The 11,280-nt window shown below is 39.7% G+C and overlaps 1 pseudogene; it reads left to right on the forward strand.

Moving 5' to 3' along the window:
- The first annotated feature begins 910 nt into the window (after positions 1–910).
- LOC122541227 lies at positions 911–2,362 on the forward strand (annotated as a pseudogene).
- The last annotated feature ends 8,918 nt before the right edge of the window (positions 2,363–11,280 follow it).

The raw sequence follows: 11,280 nt of genomic DNA on the forward strand, positions 1-11,280 counted from the left end.
AACGTTGCGTGCAAAAGGGAGTGCCTATTAAACGATGTCCATCCACACCCAGAAAATGAAGTTGAAATTTACACAACATCAGGTTATAGTCCAACAGGTTTATTTGGAAGTACTAGCTTTCAGAGCACTGCTCCTTTGTAATTTGACCCCAGTCCAGCACCAACACCTCCACATCAAGAAATGAAGTCATGAGAGTTCATCTTAACGTTGCCAAAGTCCTAGTGTGCTGCTCTCTTCTCAGAGAAGGAAGGTGAGGGTCACCATGCTTTAGGTGAGAGGCAAGCATGGAGCTTCATGTTTGTTTGCAGAATTAATTGCCCTGCTGTTGGCGCTAACTTGCATTGCATATCAAACTTTCAGCCAAATTAGCTCAGAGAGTACAATTGATCCAGTTCAGCCTCATCAATGATCCATGCACAGGACTATAAGTCTCTCCATGAGCATCCTTCTGACTGACCAGATGTCCCACTACTTTCTCAGCAGATCGTCAACTGATGATGGAAACGTTATTGGCTGCCCTTGGTATCCGGACATGAGTAATTTATGCCCAGTCTCTGCGTTGTTGTAACAAGACTTACGTGTTTTTATACTTCAGAACCCTTACCAGAAATGATCAATATTAAATTTACATTTCTACTTTTTTGCTGAGCCTGCATGTCAACATTTATGTTAAAAAATACAAGAAGACCCTGGCCCCTCTCTGCTCATCGTTAAATAGCATGAAATTACCTTTTAACATTTAAATATCTGAGGTCTGTTTCCTAATCCTGATCTATTTTCTGCTTTTCTCTTAGGCCTGTACAGGACAAACTACACTCGAGAGCGAAATGAAAAGGACTAAACAGTGGCAAACCCTTTTCTTAGTAACCTGACAGGGCTAATTTATGCTGAGGGAAGAAATTCTGACACAATGCTCCAAATTGTCTATAGTCTGATTGTGACAGGATCGTAAATTTGATGACAATTATTGGAAATATTCTGGTCATGGTCTCGATTAAAGTGAACAGCCATTTACAAACCATTAACAACTACTTTAAGAAAAACAAAAAGACAGGGTACTGGGCTACTGGTCGGATACTTGGTAGTGTGGATGAGCAGAGGGATCTTGGTGTCCATGTATACAGATCTCTGAAAGTTGCCACCCAGGTAAATAGTGCGGTGAAGAAGGCATATGGCGCACTGGCTTTTATTGGTCGAGGAATTGAATTCCGGAGCCCTGAGGTCATGTTGCAGTTGTATAAGACTCTGGTGCGGCCACATCTGGAGTATTGTGTGCAGTTTTGGTCGCCATCCTATAGGAAGAATGTGGAGGCACTGGAACGGGTGCAGAGGAGGTTTACCAGGATGTTGCCTGATATGGTAGGAAGATCGTATGAGGAAAGGCTGATGCACTTGGGGCTGTTTTCATTGGAGAAAAGAAGGATTAGGGGGTGACTTGATAGAAGTGTACAAGATGATTAGGGGTTTACATAGGGTTGACCATGACAATCTTTCTCCACGTATGGAGTCAGCTATTACGAGGGGGGCATAGCTTTAAATTAAGGGGTGGTAGGTATAGGACAGATGTTAGGGGTAGATTCTTTACTCAGCGAGTCGTGAGTTCATGGAATGCCCTGCCAGTAGCAGTGGTGGACTCTCCCTCTTTATGGGCATTTAAAAGGGGAATGCGATAGGCATATGGCAGATAGTGGGCTAGTGTAGGTTAGGTGGGCTTGGATCGGCGCAACATCGAGGGCCAAAGGGCCTGTACTGCGCTGTATTTTTCTATGTTCTATGTTCTATGTACTTTATTTTCAGCCTATCCTGTGCTGATGTAATTGTGGATGCATTCACTATGAATCTATGCACAGTTTACATTTTAGTCGGTTACTGGCCAATGGGCCCTGTGGTACATGATTTATGGATTGCTCGAGATTACGTTGTTGGTACTGTCTCTGGGATGAACCTCTTTATCACATGTTTTGACCACTACGTCTGCGTGAACCAATCCCTTAGCTACCCCACAAAAAGAACATCCACGATGGCAGTGATAATGATTGTCGCTGCTTGGGTGTTTTCGGTTATGCTTTGGGCTCCTGTTGTTCTCTTTTGGCAGTTTGCTGTTGGAGAAAGGACAGTTTGCGAGATTGAATGTTTTACACACTTCTCCTAAAATCCAGCTGTCACCTTTGGCACTGCCATAGCTAATTCCTACCTTACTGTTCTCATAATGATAATTCTGTACGTCCACATATATCATGCTAGCAAAAGCCGAATGAAGGATGTTATAAATATCCCTAAACCACACAAGCACCCTTCTTTCCCATATTTTGCAGAGGGGAAAATAATAAAGCTGGGAAAAAAATACGTCAAATGCGACTGATGCATTGCCTCAGGTCAAAATGCATACTGGTGAAATAACAATTTATAACCACAGCCAAGGAAAGGAGAATAACCTTTCCAATGATTCAACCTCCCTCAGCATAGCACACGAAATCAGGTGGAGCATGGAATTATTGGAGAGAGGACAAATGACATGGCCACATAACATTGCTTCCAAACATGTGGTAAATCTGGAAACGTTGTCGACAGTGACAATGCAGTAGAACACGTGGCTGGTGTCAGGGGCAAGAATAGAAATGGCAGAAATTTCCAAGCAGATTTTTGCAACCTAAACTTGAACAATTTGTCTGTCCCAACGAAGAAGGCAGCTGTACCTCGTGAGAAATACTCACTATTCGTTTAGCATTTATCATAAACTGGCTCCATACAATGTCATGGTGCTAATCAGCACCTTCTGTCCAATCTGTGTCCGGGGCACAGACTAGACATTTGGAAATTGGCTCTGTTACATCAACAGTACGGTCAACCCAGTCTGCTATGCACTCTGTAATGTCAATTTTAAGAAAACCTCTTGTGCTAGTGCAAGAATATTTTTGCAACAATATACAAAAAGTGCAAGATTTTAATACTTTATCCATAACAATGATGGTGTTCACAAATTACGTATAATTGCTCACATTAGTCATGTATTAATTTTGCCGGTTATTATGTCAAATTAAAATCAATCAATATTGGAAGCATTTTTTTTTCATTTCTTTCCACTTCCATGTAAATTCCTAAAACAATGAAAAAAAATCATCATTATTGATATGTTAATGATTGAAATGGGATAATGAATGTTCAGAATAAAGTAAACAAGTTGTGCTACACAGATTCAGTGAGGAATGTTCACCTTTAAGACATCACACATGTTTCGATGTTACACATATTTTAAGCAGTTTCTTACAAAAATACAATGCGTATGGTACTTTTAGGTTTTGTATTCACTATTGCCACATTTTCTACCCTCAACCCTCTACTGGAGTGTCCAAGATGGCAGCTGATTCATTACAAGAAAAAAATACACTCGAGGCAAGAAACCACATTTCATTTCAAGCAGTAAGTATTTCCTGATAATCTTATACTAATTCCTATCATTTTACCTAAACTAATATCAATGCAACAAATTTATTCCTTTTTGGAGCTCTTGGAATTTTTGATACCCTTTGGTTTGATGCTTCGTCAGACAAAGTACTTGAATTGAATGGCCAAAATTGAACAACGCATCGGCATTCATTTACTACAGTGGTTCTGTACCTACCTCTGAGCCAAGAGTCATTTGTTCGAGTTCTATGGTCCAGAAATATGCAAAAAAAAAAAAATCTTGAACCACGTTGGTTTGGAAAATATCGCAGAAAGCAGAGGAAGTGCCTCCCATCTGCAATTTTACTAATAAATGAATATTAGTAAATGTTCACCAGAAAATAATAAAATCACACATGCTTTCAAAGCCGCACACAATTTCTATAAAAACACAATTTCCATATTTTAATTTATGTAATCGAAATGTGCGGTCCATTTTCAAATACTCCCTCTGTTCTAAATGTTATCCATTACAACGAGGTTGTGATAACCTGTTTGTTCATTTTTACCAAAGCTAATTTGAACAGCTGCACTCTCAGTATCCCTGTGGAGATCATTCATAGTATAAATTGAAGACTCTGCATTGTAGAGATAACTTGACAATAGCGAAAGAACAGACCACATTGCAGAGAAAATTATGGAATTTTTTCATAGCATCAGCAAAATATACTACACCATTCTTGCTGTCATCGGTGTACCTGGTAAAGAACTACGACTATTGAAATTAAGTAAAACTGTGCGCTATATGGTTACTGGTTTTAGTCTGTGTCTAGCAAAGCTACGTGGTAATCTGAACGTGATTTCCCAGAAACAAGCAAGCTTTATGTTTATGTTCTCCTCCATAAAAGTGCTGAATTCCCTGTGTGGTCGAATCCCATCATCTCAACAGTTAACAGACATGATTGCAAGTCAGGGCGTAATTGAATTATATAGTCTTACTGCTTGGACGAATATTGAATTCAGCTGAATCAATAAGCAGTGCAGGCAACTTTACAAGGGAATATAATATTGTGAGTATTTTCAACAACGAGATTGTTCTGAGACTTGATAATTCCGTTCTTGGGAGTGTCGGCACCTGTAGATTGTATCTATTTAGGGTAATATTCGGAATTAAGCAAGCTGTTTCTATAATGAACACGTTGTTTCTGGTGTCAGATTACTTTTTCTCGATGACCCAATATTATTATGTGGCGATCAATTCAATTTCTTGTAGCTCATTGAAAATCTTTGCTTATAAGTGATTAATTGACAAATAATGATTGCAATGACATAGGAGCAGAAACGTGCCAATCTGGCAAACTAGGATGACTAATGTTTAATTCTTCTATCATGCTTCGTCTCATTCAAGTAACATCATCTCTATTTGTTTCCTCTCGTACTTTTAGTTTCTCCTTATCTGTGTTTGTAATGATTAGTGCAACAATATCTTTCCCTGTTACAAAACACATGTGAAAATAAATAATTTACTTGGTTCAACTCTGCCTTGCAGTTGCAAATTCTGCATCCTCAACCTTCCATCGAGAGTGGTTGTATTTTTTTCTTAATCATTGAATCCCTACAGCGTGGAAGCAAGACATTGGCGTTCTCACAGGCCATCTGAACAGAACCTCACTCAGGCCCATCCCGTTTTCGGATTATAAATCCGCATTTTCCATTACTAAGTCATCTGTCCTTCACATTTCTGGAATGTGGCAGGAAACTGGAGCACCTGGTGAAAACGCAAACAGAAACGGCGAGAACGTGCAAGTTCCACACAGACTGTGGCCCCCAAGGGTGGCATTGAACTCATGTCCCTGCCCCTTTGACGCAACAGTGCTAACCACTATTGCATTTTAGGGAAAAGTGACTTAAATTGGTCTCCCCTCATGGTTTAAATTTCTATCGATATTGTCGAAAGAAAAGTAATGTTAAAGGCATCATTTTGTTACCACCCTAGGATTCTTATTCATCAGAGCATGCAGAATCGGCCAGGAAGTCCTTTCTCAATATTTAGGCATATCCACTTCTGGTATCGTCCTTCAATGCTCTTGTTAAAATATAGCGACAAAATACAGCATTCGGTACTTTAAGAGTGGTACAACTAAGTTGGAAATACTTTGATGATAACTTGCCTATTTTTCATTTTGTCCTTTTAAAAACAAGAAATGTTGTTTCGTTCTTCTTTCTGTTAGTTCGTACGGTATAGAACGTCAAATTTGTTTGAGGAAAGAAAGATCTCGTCCAAAACCTGAGTCTTGAAAATAAAAAGCGAAGGAAGTGTAGAGATTGATCATGATTTTATGGTGCATAAACAAAGAATGCAAATAAGTTGCACAATGATTGGAATGCAGCTGCAGGGGGAAAACGCTGCCCTATCTTTTAAAAAATGTATAATAACAGCAGAAAATTCATACCCGATTTCTCATGATATTGGCATACGTTCTGCGGAGACTGACACCCTCCACAGCACTGTTTGTTTTCTTTTCAGTGTGAAATGTACTTCGTGTGAAGATTTATTCCTGAAAGAAGAAAAGATTGTGTGTGATATGTTTAGCATCTAGCATACGCGAACAAAAAAAAAACAGGACAAACTGTCTTTTAAAAATTGTTTCTATCTTCTTATTTTCACAACAAATCTGTCTGTGGTGAAATCTTGCTTTAGCTACATGGATCCAGTCACAGATAAATATTTCATCAGCAACTACCATCTTATGTTTCGCCTTTCTATCTCTTGCAGTTAATTTAGTTGCAGTTTTAATCCTGTCCCGAGGAAAGTGTGGCCTTTCGAAATGCACGACGTACTACCTCGTTGCCATGGCAACTGTGGATCTATTTGTCATTATTACTGCTGTAATACTTGAGAAGATAAGGTATTATTATTTTTCAGGGTCATTTCTGGACTTCACTCCTGTGTGTAGTGTTAATTTCGTACTTTGTTATGTAGCCACAGACTGTTCTGTTTGGTTCACTGTCACTTTCTCCTTTGATCGATTTGTAGCCATCTGTTGCCAGAAGCTGAAAAGAAAATATTGCTCAGTGAGAACAGTCAATCTGGTTCTTGCAATAACCTGCATTTTGCTGTGCTTAAAAAACATCCCGTGGTACTTTACAATTGAACCAGAAGAGGTAATAGACAATATTCCTTTGTTTTGCCATGTAAAGCCAAGCTATTATACCGATCCAGGTTGGGTGGGGTACAATTGGCTTGATAAGGTGTTAACCCCTTTGCTCCCATATGTTTTTATTCTCTTATTCAATGCTCTTACAGTCAGACACATATTTGTGACAAGTCGAGTTCGTAAGGGGCTCAGGAGCCAAATGAAAGGTAAAAATCACAGTGACCCAGAGATAGAAAGTAGAAGAAAGTCAGCGATCTTACTTTTCACCATATCTGGCAGCTTCATAATCCTGTGGCTCTTATATGTTGTGGAATTCTTGTTGTATATCATTACTGGAATGCATCCCAAATACTACAATCATTCTTTATGTGTATTTGCACATATTGCAACTATGACTCTAAATTTAAACTGCTGTACAAACGCATTTATTTATGGGGTGACCCAGTCCATGTTCAGAGAGCAATTTAAAAGTGCTCTAAAACATCCTGTAACATCAATTATTCGAATAATTAATAAACACAGCGCCTGAGACACTTGCAAGGTCTCAATATATTTGTGTTGGGCACTGAGTCAACTGAGGACCAGCAAAAATGTCTCCAACTTTTCCTGGCTAAGTGTTGGCCAACTTCCGATTTCATTTTAAACCAGCTTCACCAATGTCGATGGGTAAGATAATTTCCGATCTGGGTTTGGGGGGTGAGATCAGTGTGATAGTGGAGAATGTTGTTTCGGGTGACAGGCGGATGAGTTGATATGTTATTGGAGGAATTACAATGATGGTTGCGTGGTCAGCATGTCAAGATGTCACCAGGGTGAAAGAAAGACAGAGATCATCTGGAATTATAACCCAGGTGGGAATTCGGTGGAGTAGGATAAAAAGTGGTTTAAGTAAGCTCTACGATGTAGTGAAAAGTGATAAGTAGCGAGTTGAGTGAAATATGGGATTGGGATCATAGAATCATAGATTCATAGAGATGTACAGCATGGAAACAGACTCTTCGGTCCAACCCGTTCATGCCGACTATATATCCCAACCGAATCTAGTGCCACCTGCCGCACTCTTCCCATTTTCTGCAAACCCTCCCTATTCACATATCCATCCAAATGCTGCTTAAATGTTGCAATTGTACCAGCCTCCATCACTTCCTCTGGCAGCTCATTCCATGCAGGTTCCACCATCTGCGTGAAAATATTGCCCCTTAGATCTCTTTTATATCTTTCTCCTCTCACCCTAGACCTACGACTTCTAGTCCTGGAGACCCCGACCACAGGGAAAAGACTTTGTATATTTACCTTATCCATGCCCTTCATAATTTTGTAAACATCTATAAGGTCACCGCACTGCCTCCAAAACTCCAGGGAAAACAGCCCCAGCCTGTTCAGCCACTCCCTATGGCTCAAATTCTCTAACCCTGGCAACGTGCTTGTAAATCGTTTCTGAACCCTTTCAAGTTTCATGACATTTATCCAATTGGAAGGAGACCAGAATTGCATGCGATACTCCAACAGTGGCCTAACCAATGTCCTGTACAGCCACAACATGACCTCCCAACTGCTATACTCAATTCTCTGACAAATAAAAGGAAGCATATCAAAAGCCTTCTTCACTATCCTATGAACCTGCGACTCCACTTTCAAGGGACTATGAAACTGCATTCCAAGGTCTCCTTGTTCAGCAACACTCCCTAGGACCTTACCATTTAGCATCTAAGTGCTGCTAAGATTTGCTTTCCCAAAAGGCAACACCTCACATTTATCTGAATTAAATTCCATCTGCCACTTCTCAGCCATTGGCCCATCCGGTCAAGATCCTGTTGTAATCTGAGGTAACCATCTTCGCTGTCCACTACACCTCCAATTTTTGGTGTCATCAGCAAACTTACTAACTGTACCTTTTATGCTCGCATCCAAATAATTTATGTGAATGACAAAGCGTAGAGGGCCCAGCACCGATCCTTGTGGCACTCCACTGGTCACAGGACTCCAGTCTGTAAAACAACGCTCCACCATCATCCTCTGTCTTCTACCTTTGAGCCAGTTCTATAGCCAAATGGCTAGTTCTCGTTGTATCTAACCTTGGTAATCAGTATCCCATGGGGAACCTTGCCGAACCTCTTACTGAAGTCCATATAGATCACATCTACTGTTCTGCCCTCATCAATCCTCTTTGTTACTTCTTCAAAAAACTCAATCAAGTTTGTGAGACATGATTTCCCATGCATAAAGCCATGTGGATAACCCTAATCAGTCCTTGCCTTTCCAAATGCATGTACATCCTGTACCTCGGGATTCCCTCCAACAACTTGTCCACTACCGACGTCAGGCTCACTGGTCTATAGTTCCCTGACTTGTCCTTACCAACCTTGTTAAACAGTGGCACCACGATAGCCAACTTCCAGTCGTCCGGCATCTCACATGTGACTATCGATGATACAAATATCACAGTAAGAGGCCCAGCAATCACTTATCAAGCTTCCCACGAGTTCTCCGGTACACCTGATCAGATTCTGAGGATTTATCTACCTTTATGCGTATCAAGACATCCAGCACTTCCTCCTCTGTAATATGGACATTTTGCAATATGTCACCATTTATTTCCCTACAGTCTAAATCTTCCATATCCTTTTCCTCGGGAAATACTGATGCAAAATAATCGTTTAGTTTCTCCCTCATTTTCTGCAGCTCCACACATAGGCCGCCTTGCTGGTCTTTAAGGGGCCCTATTCTCTCCCTAGTTACCCGTTTATGCTGAATGCATTTGTAATTTGGATTCTCCTTATTTCGATTTGCCAAAGCTATCTCATGTCCCCTTTTTGCGCTCCTGATTTCCTTCTTAATACTATTCTAAGCACTGACTCTATCTATCCTGTCTATACATTACACATGCTTCCTTCTTTTTCTTAACCAAATCCTCTATTTCTTTGGTAATCAAGCATTTCCTATGCCTACCAGCCTTTCCTATCACCCTAATAGGAATATACTTTCCCTGGATTCTCTTTATTTCATTTCTGAAGGTTTCCCATTTTCCAGCCGTCTCTTGACCTACGAACAACTGACCCAATCAGTTTTGGAAATTTCTTGCCTAATACCGTCATAATTGGCCTTTCTCCAATTTAGAACTTCAACTTTTAGATCTGGTCTATTCTTTTGCATCACCATTTAAAATCTAATAGAGTTATAGTCGCTGGCCCCAAAGTGTTCCTCCATTGACACCTCAGTCACCTGCCCTGCCTTACTTCCCAAGAGTAGGTCAAGTTTTGCACCTTCTCTCGTAGTTACATCCACATTCTGAATCAGAAAATGTTCTTGTACACACATAACAAATTTCTCTCATCTAATCCCTTAACACAATGGCAGTCCCAGTCGATGTTTGGAAAGCAAAAATCCCCTTCATTAACTACCCTATTTTTCTTACAGATAGCTGAGATCTCCTTACAAGTTTGTTTCTCAATTTCTCTCAGACTATTTGGAAGTCTATAATACAAACCGTATAAGGTGACCATCCCTTTCTTATTTCTCAGTTCCACCCAAATAGCTTCCCTGGATGTATTTCCAGGAATATCCTCCTTCAGCACAGTTGTAATGATATCACTTATCAAAAACGTCTTTCCCCCTCGTCGGGTGCCTCCCATTCTGTCCTTCGTGTAGCATTTGTATCCTGTAACATTAAGCTGCCAGTCCTGCCCATCCCTGAGCCTTGTTTCTGTCATTTATCTTCGACTCCTTTTCAATGATTTTATCACTAAAAAAACTTCTATCAGGAAACAAATTATTTTCTATTGTATGTTCTTATGGTTTGCGTTATTGTCCTACATGGGATATTCACAATCAGCTGTGGAAAGTATATTTCAGATATAATCAAAAGCCTTAAGAAGAGGATTAGGCTCTTATTAGCTTCTGAGACCTGCTTCACTATTTTTTGAGTTATCTATGGGCCAATGTTTCTCTTTCCGCACACCCCTCCCCCCAATTCTCTTGGGTCCAATATGACTGCAATCTGTATAATTGAGTTTAAAAATAACATAAAATGAGCGTTTCTCGGTTCTGGGTCACCATGCCTGGGTGAAGGATATTGAGTGTGTACATAAATACACACTTGAACTATAATGGTTCAAGTAGACATGAAGACATCACTTTATTGAGGGTATCTACGAATTGGACATACATGCTGACCCCAGCCAACATTGCCCACATCCCACTAATGAACAGGAAAATGATGTTTAGAATGAATTGTAAATTAATACGACAAATTTGTGAATGCTACTAATTGACAGATTAAGCTCAACAACTTCAGTATTAAATATCATAACAAAGACCCCAAATCTTTGTAACATATCAAACTATTTATATTATGAAAGGAAGAATTTTGCAAAATTGGCACCTTCACCGAGGTTTCTATAAAGAAGAAAAATATTAGAGGTTTCACCGAAATTTATAAGACATAATTTCCATAATATATGCAATTGGAGTGTAATTCGACCAGACAATAATTGTTGGCTTATCTTTTGAAGACAAAGCAAAGACATTGATGAAAGCAATAGCTAAAAATTTCCAAAATGCGGAACAGATCAAACAGTAATTGTAAGGAGAAACTAAACGTTGACGTTCATTTTCCAAGTGAACATAATCAGTGTTCATACTCCAAGAAAATCTGCCACACACTTCCTTCCTCTTCCATATCTTGCTTATGAATAACCTATCGTGCCAGTCTTTCATATTTTGTCATTCATAAATTCGT

The sequence above is a fragment of the Chiloscyllium plagiosum genome, chromosome 37, assembly GCF_004010195.1.
Source record: "Chiloscyllium plagiosum isolate BGI_BamShark_2017 chromosome 37, ASM401019v2, whole genome shotgun sequence".
In the NCBI taxonomy this organism is placed as follows: Eukaryota; Metazoa; Chordata; class Chondrichthyes; order Orectolobiformes; family Hemiscylliidae; genus Chiloscyllium; species Chiloscyllium plagiosum.